The sequence below is a fragment of the Dasypus novemcinctus genome, chromosome 17 (genome assembly GCF_030445035.2).
Source record: "Dasypus novemcinctus isolate mDasNov1 chromosome 17, mDasNov1.1.hap2, whole genome shotgun sequence".
Lineage (NCBI taxonomy): Eukaryota > Metazoa > Chordata > Mammalia > Cingulata > Dasypodidae > Dasypus > Dasypus novemcinctus.
The window spans coordinates 17,362,428-17,384,033 of NC_080689.1; the positions used below are offsets into that span (position 1 = coordinate 17,362,428).

The following is a 21,606-nucleotide window of genomic DNA, read 5'->3' on the forward strand; positions in this document are numbered from 1 at the left end:
CACCTCCCCTCGTGGCCTGTGGGACCTTGTGACTAGGATGCCTGGACTGTATCTCAGGCTCCTCGAGAACTTAATGCCATACTCTGCCCACAGCAGGTGCTAAAAAAAGCGTGTGGAATAAAGATCTGAATGAAGCCTTGGAACCAGAGCCCTCCCCAGCAGAAACTGGTCCCTTCGTCTTGCCCTTCTGGATGACACCTTGGCCTCCGAATACCACGGCCAGTGAACTCATTGCATCGTGCTCCCCAGTGCCCAAGCCCTTCCGCGTTCTCCTCGCTTGCTCCTCAGAACATCCCTTCAGCCTAAACGTTAACCCAACACAGGCATGAAAGCCTCCCCACCCCCACCCCGCAGGGAAGTTGCCCAGGTGGGGCAGCTCCGGACCCTTCCAGAAGCTCACTCGTGCAAGGCCCCGGGGGCTGCACACAGCCATGGGCAGCCTGAGCAACAGGTCTGTGTGGAGAGAAGCAGTACAGAGCCGCTTCTCCAGCGCAGCTCGGTTTCCCCCCAGGGAGCTCACAGCTCTGCCTGGAACTTTAGGGGTGCTCAGCCCCACATGTGGAGGCCGTTCCTGGGGAGAAGTTGGCCCGCGTTTCTGGGCGTCCTGTCTTCCCTTGGCTGCTCTGCCCGCATTCCTGCTCCAGTTCTTTCCTCCTCGTTGCTCCTCCCGAGCCTCCTTCCCCGGGGTGGGAATGCGAAGCAGGTTCCTTACCTGGTGCACTCATCTGCTCTTCCGGTTTCCCTGCACCTGCTCCCTCTGGGCGGTGAACTGACCTTTTCCACAGCAAACAGCCATCAACGCCGGAAGGGGCCCGGGCTTCAGGCCAGAGGTGGGGAGTAGCTGCAAACACGTTGGCAAAGCCAAGGTCCACGCAGATGTTTTCAACCATAAACGGGGGGGACTGAAAAGCAGCAAGTGCACCAGCGACTAGGGACCAGGCCCGGCGGCGACCGAGACCATCCTCGGCACGGAGCTCCACGTCACCGCAGCTGGCTCGGGTTTGGGATTCGCAAACGCACACTCTGGGGTGGGATCAGCGCAGTGTCCTCTGTGCTAATTCGTGCGATGCCTGACGGTCTCTGAGACACCCACCCCGAGCAGGTTCCGGGGTCAGGATTCTAGAATCTCCAGTCGTGAGAAGACAATGGGCGGAGACGCGGCTGATGGTCCCCCACGGGGGACTCGCACCAGCACGGAGTACAGTGTGCCCGGGAACGCACGAGCGGAGACCCGCGGGGTGCCTCCGCCTGCGGGAGAGCTCCCTGGAGGCGGCGGCAGCGCAGCGATCCTTCCAGGTGGCAGGCTCCCGTAGGTGTGGAAGGAGGAGCCCCACCCAGGTGCAGGGACAGCAGCAGCCAGCGCCCGGGGGGAGGGGGGGCGGCGGGCAAGGCAAGTTCTGGGAATGGCACGTCACCTGGGGTCCCACGTTGCATCACCTGGGGTCCCGTGGCGTGGGTGGTTCTGGTCACATCCTGCGAGATGGGGCTGGAAGGACAGGTGGACGGTAGATGGGGGAGGCCCTACACGCTGGCCAAAGGAGAGGATTTGGTGTTTGAAACGTGAATTCGTCACCGGCCTTGAAGAATGAAGATATTTCATACACAGACCTGGGTTTTCACGTCTCATGCGAGTTTGGAAGGTCTGGAAACGTGGGACCCTCGTGCGCTCGTGCTAAGCCTAGCTGTGGCCAGTGGTGGCCGCCCCAAAGCAGGTGTCCTGGCCCTTTATGGCCTCACGCCCCGCCTGCTTCCCTGCCATCTCTCACTGACCACCCTCCACAGGCCTGGGAGGTGTGGGCCCTGCAGCAGACCCTGAGGAGACGCCCCTGGAGGGCAGGGGGTGGCAGGAGAGAGAACTCTGGAGTCAGCAAAACCAATGAGGGGGTGTCTGGAAGTGTCCCTCGGGGAGGAAACGAAGGCAGGGAAGAGGGCAGCAGCACGGGCATGGGAGGCAGGCACAGACCAGGCGGCGTTTTGGGAGGGCCACAGGATGTGACAGTGGGTCAGCGAGGGGCCGAGGGAAAGGCGGGAGTTGAGGTGAACTCCAGGATTTCAAGGCCAGGAGGCTGGATGGGAGATGGAGTAATTCGGGGAGGCAGAAGTGGGCTCCAGGAGAATCGGGGGAGGCTGAGGTGCTCAGGCAGGGACAGCCCCGTATGAAGGCGCAGGGCGCCCGTCTGGCCCTCGGCCGGGGGACCAGGGAGGCCCTCCGAGCCTCTGCAGAGATGACAGCAGAGCGACCGCCAGGCTAGGGCAGCCCTGCCTTCCCCCCCTACGAGCCCGGCTCCTGCCCCGGGAAAGGCGGCACAGCTTGTGTCCTGGCCACCCCTGCCTGGAGAGGACAGTCCCTCCGGCAGCACATCCCTTACCCGGAGAGCTGAGTCACTCAGCGCCCAGAGCAGTGCCCACCGCCCTCTCCCGGGCAGTGTGAGCAGGGGGCGCGGGCGGCCCAGGCTGCTCCTCTCCCAGCCTGAGTCACACGGAGACTTTGTTGGTCTCTTGTTCCTGTGCAGCAATCCTGGGGGTCAGGGACGGGCGAGGGGTGTGGGTGGGGTGGTGTGTGAGTCATGTGAGTCCTTTTCAGCAGATGGTGGAGGAGGGAGGAAGAGCAGAGGAGGGGACACGAGGGGGCAGACAGTGACTCACGGCCCTGCTTCTTAATCGGAAGCACATTCAAGATCGGGGGGGGGGGGCCAGGCTAGGGAGCCAGGCTTGCTGGTGACTGCCCCTTATGCCCCGACAGACGTGGCTGTCGCCAAGCAGGGCTTCACAGCCCAGACTTTCACCCGGATTTGCTCACTGGCTCTCACTCCCAATTATGCCTTCATTTGGCTGCTACTTGGTGTCTGTATGTGTTGCTGCTGGACTCTAAGGGCAGGCAGGGCCTGGGTTTGGTTTTGCCGACTATTGTGTCCTGAATGAACAAAATTGGTGAATGGCTCCATTAGGTGGTAAAAGGCAGGACTACGTGCGAGTAGGTTTGTGTAACCTCTTTATGCACAGAATATCTTTGGAAGGATAACAGAGCTGGCCTCCTGGAGACAGAGGCTGGGAACAGAGGTGCAGGGTGATGGGAAACTTCATATGTCCACTTTATACTTTCATGTGGTTTTCTCTCCCTCCCGCCCTCCCTCCCTCTCGCTCTCTCCTTTCTCTCTCATACCCTCCCTTTCTCCTCTCTCTCCCCTTTCTCTCTCCTCTCCCCATCTCTCTCCCTCTCTTTCCTGCTCTTTCTCTCCTCTTTCCTCTCTCTCTATCTCCTCTCACTCTCCTCTCCCTAGTTTTCACCAAGAGCAAAAATGTTTAGCATGTGGATTATTCACATTGGTCCACAGTCACTGTCGCACTCAGGGACACAGTGAGCAGCTTCTGGGGCTGTCCATGCAGCCTTGGGGTGGATGCCCACATAGGGCTGCGGCTTTGCAGTGCCAGCTCTCTTGCACCTGCTCTCTCCTGGCTGGACTCTGTGCTGGGGTTGCGGATGCTGGTGTGACCAGCATCTCATGGACATCGTGCCTGGTTCCTGAGGAGACAGGGCCTGCACTGCAGCCATCTGAGGTCTAACCTTTGGAGTGGGAGAATGAGAGAGTCTGTGTGGGAGCGAAGACCCTGTGCAGACAGGGGTGCAAGTGGGGCTGAGCAGACAGGGTGTGAGGGATGGGGCAGAGAGCTGGCGGGTGGTACTCCGTGAGCTGGTGGCACTCCGTGAGCTGGCGGATCCCCGTGGGCAGGCAGAAAGGGACCTGCCTGGCTGGGCCTTTTGGTCCCTTGATCAACTATGGCTCTGCAAATCCAGGGCCACCCTTTCCTGCCAGTCTGCCCTCCTGCAGATCCTAGGCTCCAAGGAGCCTCCACAGGGAGGCAGGGGGCAGTGCACGTGGCGGCAAAGCCTGGAGGTGGGTTCACATGAGGGGAACAGGCGCGGGTCTGCTGAGACAGTTACACAGTCTCTCTGAGGCAGAGCTGACTTTCATTTTTTCCACTTTTAAGATATACTTAATGGAGGTTGTTATTATGAGGGGAGGAGTGGGAGGAGGGGCGTGGGGGTATATGGGGATCTCATATTTTTTGAATGTAACATTAAAAAATCAAATAAAAACAAAAAAATACTTAATAATTCAGCAAAGTAGTTTCATGTGAATATTTTAAATTTCTCTTCTGTATTTATCCCCCCTATTTCTTTCTTGTCTGTTGTTTCTGCTTCTTTTTTTTTTTCTTCTCAATTAGAGTAGCTAATATTTTATGGGATTTATTTGTTCTTTGCAAAAAAGCAGCTTTTGTGTTTATTTTTTAGTTTGGTGTTTCTCTGTCATCGAATAATTTCTTTCTGTTTTTATATTTTCCTTTCTTCTGCTTAATTTACTATTCTTTTTCTACCTTTTTTGAATTGGATCTTAGTTTATCTGTTTTAATTCTTTTGTTAAATGATAGAACTAACAAAGATTAGTAATTTTCCTCTTAGCATGGGTTTACTTATATTCACGTTGGGTTTAATATGCCTACTTATCATTGTTTTTCAAAAATTCTGCTTCTGTTTATATTTCCTCTTTGACCCAATAGTATTTTATAAGTGAGTTTATTAATTTCCAGGTGAAAGGGATTTTTTCTAATATAGTTATTAATTTTTAGTTTTATTGCATTATGATCAGAGAATATTGTCTATCCTATTTATTGAGGCCCTATCTGTGACTTAATATAAGGTCACTTTTTCTTAAGAGTTCATACTCATTTGGGCATTGGAAATATGCATTCTCTATTATCAGGGTACAGAGTTTGCCCCTATTATTTTATTAAAGGTGGACTATAACTTGACCTAGTTCTCTTTTTTGTGTGTTGGTTTTTGTTTTGTTTTGTTGTTTGTTTTCTTGAACTCAGCTGAATTAAGAGATAAAAATGAAAATCTGCTATTTCTTCTGATAGTTCCTGTAACTTTTTCTGGGGTGTTTGCACCTATGCTCTTTTTATTTTTAAATTTTTGCTATAATACATTTTGCTTTTAAAGAGGTTTTAGATCACAGGAAAGTTACAGCAAAAGTATAAGGAGGGAAGCGGCTGTGGCTTAATCAGTTCAGCTCCTGTCTACCATATGGGAGGCCCTCAGTTCGCATCCTGGGGCCTCCTTGTGAAGGCAGGCTTGCTGTACGCTGCAGAGCACCGCCCGGCCCGCAGGTGCTGCGCTGCGGAGCACCGACTCAACAAGGTGAGCAATAAAAAGAAGGGAGACAAGCAAGAACACAGAAGAGCCCACAGCAAATGGACACAGAGAGCAGACAGCAAGCAAGCCACAAGGGAGGAGGGGAAATAAAAATAAATAAATAAATAAAGACACAGAAGAATGTATAGCAAATGGACACAGAGAGCAGACAGCACACACACACACACAAAAGCCATGGGGTGGGGAGGGGATAAAAAAAGTACAAGGAATTTCCATATACCCCACCCTTCCCCTGTCCCACATCTTCCCCTATTAATAACTTCTTACATAGTGTGGTATATTTGTTACAATTGATGAATAAATATTGAAACATTGCTACTAACCAAGGTCTATAGTTTACACTTAATTCCAATGCCCTAAAAATGCCCTATGTCCCACCCATTATTCCCTCCCCCCCTCAGAACCTCTGGTAACCACTATCTTTATATCAATGTTACATGTAATTTCAATACTGCAATATTAATAAGTTTACTTTGTCCATGGTTGCATTCCCCCCTTATGTTCATTCTTTCCTCAACCTTAGGGAGTTTGGGATGGTGTGATCACTCTGCCTCAGATTGACAAGGGTCTTAGATCTTATGGGGCAGATGGAAGGAATTGTTTTGCTTGCAGTTGTGGATACTCTGTTTTTTTGTGATGGGTGTTGTCCATCATCATCATTTCGTTAGCTGTCTAGGGTGAGTCCAATGAACTGGAGAGTAGGTATTGGCCGCAACTCCTCTGAGATTCAGGGTTCAACTGGTATATGAAAAGACCAAAGATTAAAGTCTCTGAGACATATTTAGCATGTATAAGTGCTAGTTATAGGTTCAAATAAAAAGGGCAGAAGAATGATGTGTAGGAAATTCTAAATGAGTCTAACTCTGTTACATTGGGGAAATAGGTTGCCATATATTCCAAGGTAAGGCCCACTGACAGGTACTGATGTCAAAAGGTTGTGTACCTTTCCTGTAGGGTCCGAATGGCTCTAGAGCCCTCAGGAGCACCCCTAACTGAGGCTTTTTTCATGGTGGCAGTTAGTGAGATCTGCCTGAGACACGCATAAGAGTAATCTCTGGAATGACCTCCTGACTCATTTTGAAATCTCTTAGCCATAAGAACTCTTTTGTATTTGATGTTTCCTCCTTTTGGTCAAGTTCTTTTTCCAAATGCATTGCTGACTGGTGCTTGGTATTAATCTCTTGATGCCAGGGATGCTCATCCCCCAGAGTTATGTCCCATGCTGGGGGAAGTTAGTATATTTATTTGCTGAGTTTGCCTTAGAGGGAGTCCACATTTGAGTAAGGAGGTTTTCAGGAGGTAACTCTTAGGCAATAGTTATTATGAGGCTAAGTTTCAATTTTACAAGAATAAGGCTCATAGATACATGCCCTAATTTTGAGGGCTTGGCATATTGGTCTGTTTTGGCCTATGTACTCAAGAAATTCTTGCCCCTCTATTTGAGAATGTAGCAGGACTGACCCAGGATGGGAGTTTAATATTTTATTGTTTATTATGTGGGTCTCCACCCAATGAGATAACCCATGTCAAGATGAACATGTGCGTATTCCATAGAAGCATGCCTCAGGTACACCCTTTCCCACATATCTTACCACCACTGACACCATACACAGTAACTCTTCCCTGCCATATTTGCCAAAAGAACATTCCCTCAATTGTATTTTCAACCACAGACCTCCACCTTCCAGAGTTCAAATGTTCCTTCATCCACCACTCCCCCATTTTCCATGAATAGCCCAACCCACTGCCCCAACCCTGCTCACCCTCTCACTCCAGCACTGTCTACCCCTCTCACTCTAGCACTGTCAACCCTTCTCATAGCCCTGTACCCCCATTAGCCCCATCCACTGCCAAACTACCCCCTTCCACCTTATCATAGGTTCTGCCCTGATTGAGTATTGGTTCACCACTCTCTACTTACTTTCTATTTCCTGTTAACCTATCTTTCAGACTCATAGCTCTGTTTGAATCTGCTCAATATCCTTAGGTCGTATCAGTGAGGTCATGCAATATTTGTCCTTTAGTGACTGGCTTACTTCATTCAACATAAGGTCTTTGAGATTCATCCATGTTTTGTGTGTGTCAATACTTCATTCCTTCTTACAGCTGAGTAATATTCCATTGTATATCTATACCATATTTTGTGTATCCGTTCATCTATTGATGGACACTTGGGTTGCTTCCAACTTTTGGCAATAGTGAATAATTCCACTGTGCTTGTTGGTGTGCAAATATCTGTTCATGTCCCTGCTTTTAATTTTTCTAGGTATATACCTAGTAGTGGAATTGCTGACTCATATGGTAATTCTCTAGTTAGTTTCCTGAGGAACCATCAAACCATCCTCCACAATGGCTGCACCATTCTACTTGCTCTATGAAGCTTGCTACCTTGTTAACTGGCATAGAAACATTCATAATGCTTACATCTGAGTTGTGAATTACAATGCTTGGCATTATAAAGTATATTTCTTTGCCTTGTTTAATGTTGTTGTTCTTATTCTTTTAATAGCTTCACAACTCTTGAATTCTTATTGCCATTGGCGTGGTACAAGTGAGCCCATTCTTCTACTCTCAATCTTCCTGAATCACTTTGGTATAGGTGAGTTTTTTATATATAGTATAGGGCTGGATTTCACTTTGTGAGCCAATGTCAAAATCTTTACAAGAGGTAAATTTAGCCCATTTTCATTTGTGGACATGACATATATTTATCTGAGTTGTGTCATATAATTTTATGTTATGTTATTTTGTTTTTTATTTTTATTTTTACTGTTTATTATTTTACTTGCTCAATGTGGTTTTCTTTCTCTATTCTTTCCTCCCTCCTTCCTCCCTTTCTCCCTTCCTTTTCTTCTCCTCCTCCTCCTCTTGCTCCTCCTTCCTCTTCTTCTTCTTCTTCATCTTCTTCCCCCCCACCCCCATCTTAGGTAGATTCTGTGCACCTGGCTTCATCCAAACTCTGTATTATATCTGTGTGTGTGTTGTGTGTGTGTGCGTGTGTGTGTCAGATAGTCTTGGGGCTGGAGAGAATGTCCTGCCTCATCCTCCTCCCCAAAGCTAAGCAATAGTAAGACTCTGTATCAGTGCAGGATCCCAGGCCTGAGTGGATTTCTTGTGAGTTGCTAGGGATAGATGGGATGCAGAAGGGTTTCTTACCACTCCCCAAATGGCAAATGATTTTTGTGTTTACCTTCCTCCAGAGGCAGCAGATTTTCACCAGGTACATGGATTTCCCTGTCCCTCCACCAATGGCTAAGACTTTTCCTCAAAAAAGACAAGGAACTGAAAAGTAGGAAGAGTTTTGTACCTGTCCTCCAAAGGCAGCAGATCATCCAATGGAGGCTCTCCTGGGCCTTCTGCTTCTGCTTTTTCAGAGCATCTGGCAGACGACCATAGTGAAGAACTTGAGGACTTCATGATAGAAATTATGCAAAATGAAATACATAGAGAATAAAGACTCTAATTTTCCATGGTGCCAGGCAATTGGATGTCATGTATATAAAAAACAAATTAAAAAAGGCTTCAATCCATACTTTGCATCATATACAAAAATTATCTCAAAATGGATCATAGACTTAAATATAAAATTTAACATATAAAAGTTCTAGATGAAAACATGGGTGAAAATCTTTGTAAACGTGTGTTAGGCAAAGATTTTTTAATATGACAAGGCACAAGCCATAAAAGAATTGATAAATATGACTTCATTAAATTAAAAACCTGCTTTCCAAAATAGTGTTAAGTGAATGAAAAGGTAAGCCACAAATTGAAAGAAAATATTTTAAAAGCATATTTATATATCCACACACATACATATATGATAAATGACTTTTACATAGAATATAAAGAACTTTCAAAGTTCAATAATAAGAAAATATTATTAAACCTAATTAAATCTTATTAAAAAATGGACAAAGGACTTGAACTAAAAAAGAATTTGGATGGCAAATAACCACATGAAATGAATCTCAACATCATTAGTTATTAGCTAAATGTAAATTAAAACCACAATGAGATATCACTATATTCTTATTACAGTGACTAAAATTCCAAAGACTGACTATGCCAAATTGTGGTGAAAATATGGAAGAACTGAAACTCTCATACCCGGTTGGCAGGAATGTAAATAGTACAACCACTTTGGAAAACAGTTCAACAGTTTCTTCAAAGGTTAGACACACAAATATTCTGTGATTAAGCCATTCCACTCCTAGTTGTTTACCCAAGAGAAATGAAAGTATATGTCTGTAATAAAGACTTGTAGACAAATGTTCATAGAAACAACAGGAAATAATAGCCAACAACTGGAAATAACCCAAATGTCCATCAACAGGTGAATGGATAAATTATGGTATATCCATAAAATGTAATATTATTCAGCAATAACAAGTAATGAACATGAGTGAATCTCAATATCTTGAGTAAAATAAGCCAATAAATATAGAGTATGTACTTTGATTTAATTTATTTAAAATTCTAGGACATAGCAACCAATCTATAGTTACAGAAAACAGATCAATGATTGGTTGGGGATAGGAGGTAGGCAGCAGCAGGGACAGGAAGGAGAGTTACAAAGGGAGCAAGAAACTTTGGTGGGTGATGAATATGTTCATTATCTTGGTTGTGATAGTTTCATGGGTGTACACGTATATCAAAACCTATCAAATTTTACACTTTAAATATGTACAGTTTTTATATGCCAATTATATCTCAATAAAATATTAAAACAGAATTAAATTAAATTTTAAAATGGTATGTTAGTCAGTCAAAGAGGTGTTGATGCAAAGTACCAAAACTCTATTGACTTTTATAAAGGGTATTTATTTGGGATAGAAGCTTATCATTACCAGGCCATAAAGCATAAGTTACTTCCCTTACCAAAGTCTGTTGCCACATGTTGGAGCAAGATGTCTGCTGACATCTGCAAGTGTTCAGGCTTCCTCTTCCTTTTAATACTCTGTGGTCCCAGCTTCTTCCAATATCAGCTGTAGGCTGGGATAAGTCTTGTTTCTCTCTCAGGGCTTGTTTCTCTCTGGGCTCAGATACACTGTTCTATTTACAAGGTCAGCTGTAGACCATCAGGCTCTCTCTTCGTGGGGCCTCTGCCATGTCTATGGAGCTATCTCTATTCCTCTGTGTTCTTCTGTGTGTTTACTTCTCAGTAAACATCCAAAAACTCCAAGCATCCAAAACTCCAACTAACTCCTCTGCTATTTAGTTTTCTCTGTGAGGCCCTGCCCACCAAGGGGACAGGGACTTGACATCCCACTGACATGGCCCAATCAAATCCTAAACTCAACTCAATCAAGTAAAAGTGAAACCTCTGAATCCAATACAATCTAATATGCCCAAAGGAACAGACCAGCTGACAAACATAATCCAATATCTATTTTTGGAATTCATAAACAATATCAAACTGTTACAAGTGGTATATATAAGAACCAATATATCTCTTATAGAAATGAATTTGAATGTATTAACCATCTCACTAAATATAAATAGACTAAATTTGCTAGTTTAAATAGAAAGTGTTTGATTGGGTGAAATGAAGAAATAGTATCTTTTTATATTTTCTTGATGAGAAACACATACAAAACATAAAAACCCCAAAGGTAAAAGGATGCAAAAATATGTATACCAGTGAAACACTAACAAAGAAAAATCTTATATAGCTTTTGTAGTACCAGACAAAATAGACTTTAAAGGCATTATTATACATAAAAATTCTCATTCTTAATTGGAAAAGAACAATTCTCCAGTCAGATATAACAATCTTAAAGTCCTACGCACCTCAGAGCATATAAAAGAGAAATTGACAATCCACAATCATAGCAAGTTACTTTAGCACTTCTTGTAATTGTAAGATCATAAAGATAAACAGTAAGGATATAGATGATTTAAACAGCACCAATAACCCAATAACAAACTGGTTTTAAATGAATACCTAGACACCTACACCCACAACAATTAGGGAATACTCATTTTGCTCAAATACACTTAGAACAAGTTATACTATATACCATTTTCTGTCTCTGTTTATCCATCCAACCATGTATATGGAATACTTACACAACCATGCACATACACATATTCTAAATAACTAATGAATAAAAAGTATTATAATGAGAATTAGAAAATTTTTATAACTGAACTGCAATAGAATACTATATAGAAAAACTGGAAAATTTAAAATAAGAAGTCCATGTAACCACACAACACAAACAGTGCATCTTAAGTTAAACCATGGACTACTGTTAATGGTGCAATTATAAAAATGTGTTTCATCAACATATTACAAAGCTATATATATTGCTATGTAAGGAAGAGTATATGTTTGTGTTAGAAAGCTATTCCATTCTCTATTAAAATGGCATGTATGAGCAGTGCTGATGCGCGCAAGGAGTGCCATACCATGTAGGGATGTCCCCTGCGTAGGGGAACCCCATTCGCAAGAAGTGCGCCCTGTAAGGAGAGTCACCCAGTGCGAAAGAAAGTGCAGCCTGCCCAGGAATGGTGCCGCACACATGGAGAACTGACACAACAAAATGACGCACCAAAAAGAAACACAGATTCCCCGTGCCGCTGACAACAACAGAAGCGGACAAAGAAGACACAGCAAATAGACACAGAGAATAGACAACCAGGATGGGGGGAGGGGGGGAGGGGAGAGAAATAAATAAATAAATAAATCTTAAAATAAAAATAAAAATAAAAATAAAATGGCATAAAAATAAGGTTCCTAGAAATATATCTAACTAAAGTTGTACAAGGCCTTTATATGGTATACAATGTTAATAGAAGGCACCAAAGAAATAATAAGTAGAGAGACATACCATATTCACAGGTGGGAGGAATCAGTGTCATAATAATGTGAATTGTCTCCTAACTAATCTAGATTTTCAATGCAATTCTAATAAAAATCCTTTTTTTTTTTTTCATGGAAACTGACAATCAATTATAGAATCTAATTGGGTGAGCAAAGGACCAAAAATTACAAGGACACTTGGAAAAAGAATGGGTGAACTTTCCTGACCAGATACCAAGACTTAAAAAGTTATAATAGTTATAGCAGTATGGGATTAGCACATAGATAAATTGATAGTCAAATGGAAACTTGTTATATTTTGGAAGAGCTATTTTAAATCAGTGGCAAAAGAGCAACCCATTCAATAAATGGTATTGAAACATGGTTATTGGAATGGAAAAATAATATTTATATCCTATCACACCAAAAAGTAATTTCCAGGTAGATTAAAGATCCAAATGTAAAAGGACAACTTTTAAAATGTTACAAGATAATTTCATATGAAATTGAGACAGGAAAGAATTTTTTAGGTATTATACAGAGGACACAGACTTTAGAAAATATTGAGAATTTTGACTGCATTAAAATCAAACATTTCTATTGCTCAAAAAACAAAAACAAACAAACAACAACCAAAATCAAATCAAAACATCAACCACATATTGGGGGAAAAAGATACTACTCATCAAACTAAAAAAGTAATTAGTAAACAGAATTTAGAAAGAACTTCCACAAATAAATAAGAAAAACAACCCCCTAAAATGAGCAAAAGATATGAACATATAAACATACGATGCCATAAACATATAAAACATAGACAAAACTCTCAGCCTTGTTGAATTCAGAGGAATACAAATGAGGACTATAATGAGATACTCTTTCATACTATCAGAATAGGAAAAATTAAAATGTCCAACAATGCCAGGTATGAATGATGATGTGAAGAAAAGACAAATCAAAAACAATAATGGTAGGAGTGGAAGTTAATACAAAATTTTTGGAGAGTAATTTGGTAATATTTTATAAAGTTGATGTTGTACCTTCGTACTGACCCAGCAATTCTACTTTGAAGTGTATATTCCAAAGAAACTTTACAAGTGGGCAGAAGGAGTTGTGAAGAATGTTCTTAGTAGTGTTAAAGCAAAAAAGTGGAACCATCCTGAACATTCATCACTAGAAGAAAAGCTGAATTGACTGAAATATATTCATCAGTGGAGTACAACAAGTTAACCACCCTTTAATATGGATGAGTCTTAAAAACACAATTTGAGTGAAAGAAGCAAGTGGCAGAAGGATTTGCACAGAGTTTAAAACATGAATATTTTACTTTTTTTTCCCAATAGCTGCTTCCCTCTGAATTTAGCCTACAAATGGGATCAGCGTTTCTGTGAAGGGCTAGACAGTAAATATTTTAGGTGTTGTGTGAGCCACATATGGTCTCTGTCATGTACTCTTTTGTGTTTTTTTTTCCCTGCCACCTTTTAAATATAAAAAACATTCTTAGGGAAGTGGATTTGGCTCAACAGATAGAGTGTCTGCCTACCACATGGGAGGTCCAGGGTTCAAACCCTGGGCCTCCTGACCCATGTGGAGCTGGCCCATGATGTGCGGAAGGAGTGTCATGCCATGCAGGAGTGTCTCCCGCATAGGGGAGCCCCACATGCAAGGAGTGTGCCCCGCAAGGAAAGCCACCCCATGCAAAAACAGCACAGCCTGCCCAGGAGTGGTGCCGCACATACGGAGAGCTGATGCAGCAAGATGACGCAACAAAAAGAGACACAGATTCCCGGTGTCTCTGACAAGAATACAAGCAGACACAGAAGAACACACAGTGAATGGACACAGAGAGCAGACCACAGGTGGGGGGGGGGGGGGGGGGAGGAAGGGGAGAGAAATAAATAAAAAAGAAATCTTTAAAACAAAAAAAAAAACCCCAAAACCCCAAAACCATTCTTAGCCAAGAACCTGCAGGCAAACAGGCTGATGGTCAGCTCTGGCCCACAGATTGTAGCTTGCTGGCCCTTGAGCAACATCCCACCCCCTTCTGCTTTGATTTTTGATTTGTAGGTCTCAGCAATATTTTGGCCAGGTGTTATTAATTTCTGGGTACTTTTGATGACTAGAGCAGTCTAATTTCAGTATTTGGATTTGATTCTATTTACTTTAAAATGTCACCCTCAGACTTACTTCCGGCTCCCTCCCGCCCCTGGGCAGGGTGGAAAGGCGGAAGGGGGCTGCCTCCTCCAGGTTTCTGCCTTTGTCTCCCAGTACATCCCTCTTCCTTGAGCCCCCAGCTGGGGAGGCAGCTGAGACAAGCAGTGGGGCTCCCAATCAGAGTGGAGTTTGGGGGTGTACACTGCTTACTCTCTCAGCCCCAGTGGCACCGCAAGGACAAGGAGAGTCTGGCCACGTGACTGGCCCCTGAGTGGTGGGGACACAGAGGGTGTGTCCCTGGCTTCCCTCCGGCCCAGGGCTGGTGGTTGCTGAAGCCGTGGTGGCTCTGCACAGAGGGTGCCCGCTCCCCTCTGCCCCTCTGTGGCCGAGGTCCAAACCCGGCCAGTTTACTTTCAGCCCTGCCAGCAGTGCCTTCCCCGAAACCCCACCATGGTTTGGGCACCCCACAATTTGTCCCAGCTGCCTACATGGTTCCTGCCCTTCTGCTCACGTCTCTGTTCCTCCGCGTGGGCCCCAGGGGGGGTTCCCCTGCACTCTCTGGGGAGCATCATCTTGAATAAGCCACTTCTCCATCTTTTTTCCCAACCACACTCCTCTTCTGTCCCTCTAGCCTTGCTGAAAAATGCCACGTCCCCAGGCCTTTGCCTTCAGAAATCTCTAGACCAGAAATAGGCAGTGATCTTGGGGTTCAAGGGAGTCCCCACCCTTCAGAGCAACCTGCCATGCACCCTCTTCTTCCCCGTAGTGGGGAAGGACCTATGTCAGACACGTGTTCCCACCGAGACTCCTCTGCCACCTGCTCCTGCCCCGTGCCGGGCTCCAGGTCTGCTCTCAGCACACAGCGCCCAGCCTGGAAATGAGCCCCTGGGCTCCCCTGGGTGCAGGCACTCCAGGATTAAGAGCGTCCCTGACAGCCCCTCACCAGGCAGCAGGGGACTAGCCTGGGCGCTCTGCCCTGCTTCTGACCCACCTGTGGGCATGGCGGGGAGAGCCCTCGGCGGGTCTGCAGGGAAGGGCTGGTGCCACTACAGGTGGTTTGCTAAACGTCGAACGTGGGGTCCTCGGTGCCTTTTTCCCCAGTTTTGGCCCTTCAATCCTACTGCAATCAAATCACAAATCAGTAAGGAAAAGCCCACTCGGCCACTTGGTTTGACATCCAGTCCACTGACTCGTTCCTGGGCACCTGACCCCACACTTCCTTAGATATTATCCTTAGCTGTGATGGATGTCAGGGTGCAGTGGAGAGGGCAGCCCGGGCTTTGAAGCCTGGCTTTGCTACTTATTAACTAAAAACAAGATTCCCCTCAGGTTTGGTGTAAGGGTGAAATGAATTCGTATTTGCAATGTGTGTAAAACAATACCTGGCACATGGTGCTTCTCCAGTGTTTGCTATTGCCTTTATCGTCATATTGAACAAGGCACGTCACCTCTGTGAGATGCAGTTCATTGCCTGTTCAATGAGGCATTCCACAGATGTCATTTACGGGTTAATTTTGCCAGCTGGTACTGAGCATGTGGGGCAGTACCTGGCCCATAGTAAGGGCTGGGCCAACGTTGGGTTCTTCCCGTCCCCCTCCTTCATCTTCATTTCAGAGGGCCACCAATCTCAGTGTGAGGGTTAGCGTTGGACGCCGGAAAGACCTGTGCTAGGGGGACCCAAGCAAGGGATGAAACAAAAGGAGCAAGAACCGTCTTGGTCTGAAACTAACTGGAGAAAGAATTATTTCTCCTCAGCATCTTTGGGGATGAATCCTGGGCGGGGGAGGCCAAGAGCTTGAGTTCTGGCCCGAGTTGGTTTGTGAGCCATTGTACAGGATTGTCAGAGGCAGAGGCTTCTCTCGGCTCCTCTGTCCTTGCCTCAGTCCTGCAATGAGAGGGGTGTGCCCAGCTGGGTCTGATTCTGGGCGTGCCTTCTGCTGGTCCCCATCCAGTGGGCCCTCTCCCTCCCTTTCTCATTCTAGTGCTCCTTCTCTCAACCTTTCCCTTCTGTCATAGTTTTTTGCCCATGGCCACAAGGTTTTGTTTTTCTCTGGCACAGCTCGGCACAGTCATTCCTCCCGGATGCACTTAACTGCTGTGCTTGGCGAATGGCAATGAAGTGACATCTCCATGGAAACAGATGTTGAGCCCACAGTTGCTTAGCAATGTGCTGCAGAGTGATGTAAGCTGCACTCTGGTTTCCTGAGGGGCTTGGATCCTTTGATGTGTCTGTCTCACCAGGGCTTGGCTGAGTAGGATGTTTCTTCCCTTGCTTCCACCACTTTTGGGTGAAAGCGAAAAACAAAAAGAACTGGGCTTGAATCAGAGTTAAGATGGGGAAGGTGACATGTTCTTCTGGAGGCCCCATAGGCTGGGGGCACCTTGGCGACTGTGTCCAGAGAGGGAAGCTGCTGGCTAAAGATGAGACCTGCGCCCAGCAGGCCATCTAGCGTTTGGGGCGAGTGTGCAAAAGGAGGCCCTCCTGCCATGTCTCTATTTAAATTTATAAACTGGGAAGTGGACTTGGCCCAATGGATAGGGTGTCTGCCTACCACAGGGGAGGTCCAAGGTTCAAGCCCCGGGCCTCCTTGACCCATGTGGAGCTGGCCCATGCGCAGTGCTGATGTGCGCAAGGAGTGCCCTGCCACGCAGGGGTGTCTGCTGCATAGGGGAGCCCCATGCGCAAGGAGCGCGCTCCTTAAGGAGAGCCACCCAGCACAAAAGAAAGTGCAGCCTGCCAAGAACGGTGCCGCACACACAGAGAGCTGACATGACAAGATGAAGCAACAAAAAGAAACACTGATTCCTAGTGCTGCTGATAAGGATAGAAGCAGTCACAGAAGAACACACAGCGAATGGACACAGAGAGCAGACAACGGGGGTGGGGAAGGGGAGAGAAATACATAAATAAATCTTTAAAGAAAAATAAATTTATAAACCAAGTCCACAGACCGTTAAGCAAAACATATTTTATTCTCTGCCCTTGTCATAGGCAGAATAATGCCCCCCCAAAGATGTCTGCTTCCTAATCCCTGAAACCTGGGACTGTGTTAGGTTATGTTAAATTTGTAGACAGAAGTAAGGTTGGTAATCAGCTCACAGATTATATCCTGGATTATATGGATCCTTAAAAAGGGGGAGAAGGAGGCACAGGAGTGAGTGTTGGAGTGATACGATGTGAGAGAGACTCAGCTGGACATTACTGGCTTTGAAGATGGACGGCACCACAAACCAAGGAATGAGGGCAGCTTCTAGAAGCTGGAAAAGGTGAGAAAAATGGATTCTCTCTACAAGCCTGCAGAAAGGAATGCCACCGTGCTGACACCTTGATTTTAGCTCCATGAGACCGATTTTGGATTTCTGACCTACCAGATAATCAGTGGGTTGTTTTAAGCCACTAGGTTTGTGCTAATGTGTTATGGCAGCAATAAACTAATACAACTGTGCACTCGCAGGGGCCGTGGGGAGGAGCACAGCCAGGGCCAGGAGGGGTCCTGCTAGATGGCCAGGCCCAGGACAGGGGCCTTTGTGCCTGCATCTAAGGGCAGAACTGGGCTCGCCACTGGAGAGGCAAAAAAATCATTCCCTCCCCTTTCTTTCCTTTGCTAACTCCACCAAACAAAAAAATACAACCAAAAAAAGCCCAAATCAAAAAAGCCAAAACCTCTTCTTACGAAGCCAAACCCACTCTCCGATTATTGGACAAAGGAGGGCTGTGAAAGAGGGCGGGGTGCAAGGGCCCTTTGGCCTGGACCTGCCCACTTCATCTGACTAGACCTCTTCCTAACCGCGGGACCTCCGGTGACTCGCGGAAACTTGCTGCGCCCAGGATTTTCACCAGTGAGATGGAGTCAGTGACAACAGGAGGCAGGGGCTGATCTCTTTCTTCTCTTGGCTGTCTCGGTTTAGTGAATTGTCTTGTCAAGATAATTATGAGCCCTCAGGAATTGCAGTGTTGGTGCTCAACACTTTCTTCTCTGTCCAGTCACATCTGGATCTTGCAGGTCCAGGGCACATTCCGCCTCCTCCAGGAAGTCTCCCTTGCTAATGACCGTGCTCATCTGCAGCACTTTCTGGACTTAGCATTCTTGCAACCTTGCTTTATTCTCTGCTTATAGTGATACATCAGACAAATTTGGTACAGACTCCACTGTTCAATGATTGTGTCGTGCCTTGAATCCCTAAATAGGTGAAGCATATTGCTGGGCACATAGTAGGCCTCACCAAATGACTGTTGGCCAGTTGATTATCAGTTGGTGGAAAGTGTTAGAGCCCAGGACAGCTGGTTACATATTCTGTCCAAGCCTGAATTGATCTGGAACCACTGGGTTTACCTTCTCTATTGAGTGCAGTGGCCTTTGGGCACCAAGCTGTTATAGTTTCCCATGCTCCTTCCCTGGAGTCACTTGATCAACTCTGTGCAGGTGCATCCCTGCAGTAGCCTCTGGGTAGATTCCATTCCAAGCTGGGGAAAATTTAAAGCTCAATGGCTCAGGAGATTTGTCCTTGAGCCAGCCTGGCATGGGCTCTTCTCTGGCTTGATCTCAGGCCCATGACCAGGCTTCCCTCTGGTGGCCGAGCCCTGCCTCCAGCTCCTGTTCTAGTGTCCATCTGGGTCTTCTCTTCTGTTTCCTTTTTGACTCACTCTGGCTGTGGCCTAGAGTCCTGTTCCCAAGACCATGTCCCCTGCCTGATGCTCACATGTTTCCTGCTTTCAGGACACCTATTGTTCTTCTCTGCCTGCCTGCCTGGACATCCTCTCCCCATCTCTGGCCAGACTGCCTGTCACAGCTTCTCACCTGTCCCATATTCTCTGTAGATATTGTAGTTTCCTCAGAGGATGAATTTCATCCTACTGTCTGCTCTAGCTCTTCTCCCTTAAGCCTCACCTAACCCAGTGTGGTAGGTAGAATAATGGAACTTGTGGATATGTTACCTGAAATGGTGTGTTAGTCAGGGCAAACGGTGAACTAATATAGTGAACTTGTCTTGAATGGTCAGTTAGTGACCACCTGTAGTGGTTTATAATAATTAAAATATAATACAAAGAAGATAGAGATTAGGGCATATTATTATTCTAATCTTCTTAACCTTCTTTGGTATAATAAGTGTTCACAATAATAAACAAATTAGGAGGCAGACTTGGCCCAGTGATTAGGGCATCCGTCTACCACATGGGAGGTCCACGGTTCAAACCCCGGGCCTCCTTGACCCGTGTGGAGCTGGCTCATGCGCAGTGCTGATGCACGCACTGTGCCACGCAGGGGTGTCCCTCATGTAGGGGAGCCCCACGCACAAGGAGTGCACCCTATAAGGAGAGCCACCCAGCACAAAAGAAAGTTCAGCCTGCCCAGGAATGGCACTGCACACACGGAGAACTGACGCAGCAAGACGATGCAACTAAAAGAGACACAGATTCCCGTGCTGCTGACAACAACAGAAGCAGACAAAAGAAAACATGCAGCAAATGAACACAGAGAACAGACAACTGAAGAGGGGGGGAAGGGGAGAGAAATAAAAAAATAATAAATTAACCAATATGAGCTACATTAAATTTTTGGTTTTTTGATTTAATAGATGACTTGAGTCTTTAAGAAGTTCTAGTTGAGACTTATTCATATTTAGGAATTGAAGAGTAAGTTCCTTTAGTTAGTTGTAATTTGAGAAAAAGAAAAGCTTAATAACCTGGGGTGTCACTGCCACCGTGCGCACCCTAGATTGGCAGAGTGAGCCACCTCAGTGAGGACGAGTATCTAGAGAGTGTTGTCAGTGTGCAGCACAGTGAGACGGCAGGCACCATGTCACAGCAGACTGTGCTAAGTCATTATTGTTCCTACACTCTGAAGTCAAACTGAAAATCTGACTAAACTTTTAATATTAAAAATATAACACTAATTATACATTTTCATGAAATTTTATATTTATTATTGTATCCCAGAGTACCTATGAAGATTCTATTTGGCTTTAGGTCAATGTTTATTTTAGCACTTGGCCATTGGACATTTAACCAAGAGGTATATTCATTGAACCTCAAAAACCACCCCTTTGGGTCTTTGGTATTTCTTTCCCTGACAGATATTTTATCCCTGTTAAAAATAGCACCTCACACAAAAGGTGAAGACAGTTACTTCCCTAAGCTTCCTCACCCAGGTTCTCAGCCCTCCCAAATCATTGTAGATCCAATTCACTGAGTGTTCAAGGAGGTGCAAACCACAAGTCCCACATATCCTCTGAGGAAAGACGTGACAGGGAGTGCCCATCCCTCTCACTGTGATGAACCAGCCTAAATCACATGGGTTGCCCTCCCAGAATCCACCTCTGGACCTTCTCTGCCCTCCCACATTCCTTGAGCAGGAAGGATGTTGGCTTTGCCCTAGTTGAAAGAATCCTGTAGTCACTCCTGGGTCTCCATATAGCCACAGCCAACTGATGCCCAGAATAGTTCTTGAGCCTTCCACTCCACTCCAGATTCTGGGCAGAGTTTTGAACTGTGATGAAGTTGTTCATGCAGTGTGCAAAATAGGTCGAAGGAGCTTAAGCAAGGAGCAGCCATAACCCACAAGGAATGGCAAAAACAGGAAGATTGAAATATCCCCACAGAAGGATGGTGAACTTGGATTTCAAATGTTAGTGCCACTTGCCTAAGTTCTCATGAGACAGAGCATGCTGCCTGCATCCGGGAATCAGAAAATGTTGTGACAGCCCGGAGGGTCATATCACCGAGTAATGGGGCAGGTCCTCGAGTGATGGGAATTGCTGAGAAAGCATCATCACTCTGTGGAGAAGAGTGCAGTGATGACGTCCTCTCTGCTCTGGGGACCTCCCAAAGGCTAACTCGTGCATTTATTCTCTGGCCATTCAGTATCTGACCACATGGATATTTGATGTCTTCTGTATGATGTCTATCTTGGCACATTTTAGAGAGCAGTGTGCTGTGTTTGTCTGCCAGACTACCTTGGCTGTAAATTATAAATGTTTCCCATAATTTCAAGACTTTTCTTTTTTAGGATTATAGGTTACATTTTCCATGCCGTTTGCCTTCCTGGGAAATGTTCTTAGGACTGAGTGACTTATTTTGGTCACCCTAAGCTGCTTTGGTTTGCTCAGATGGTCTACCTTTTAATTACTTTCTGGTTTTGTTGATCTCTTATTCTTACATAGTTTTTCAAAGTGATGTGTTTGATTTGAGGTTTTCAGGCTGAAATACAGCTTTTTCTTGCAAATTCCTGCCCCCCTGCTGGTGCATCATTTTTTGAGCCAGGGAAGGTTAGGGTGAAATCTGCTTCTTAGCCCCCGCCAGGGCACTGCCTCTCAAAGCAAGGTCTGTGCCTCATCCACATCCTCACGCCATGTGCTTTCTACAAACACAGACTGTGGGGTCTGATTACAAACCCACTGCCTGAAAAGTCTGGTAGGGTGGGCGGAGGCCCTG

At 45.6% G+C, this 21,606-nt stretch overlaps 1 long non-coding RNA gene across 1 annotated transcript; it reads left to right on the forward strand.

The window, feature by feature from the left end:
* Positions 1-1,265: 1,265 nt before the first annotated feature.
* LOC131273939 (uncharacterized) lies at positions 1,266-8,679 on the forward strand. The gene is made up of 3 exons (XR_009181107.2): positions 1,266-1,338; positions 7,725-7,814; positions 8,416-8,679. It is a non-coding gene; the product is annotated as an uncharacterized lncRNA (long non-coding RNA).
* The last annotated feature ends 12,927 nt before the right edge of the window (positions 8,680-21,606 follow it).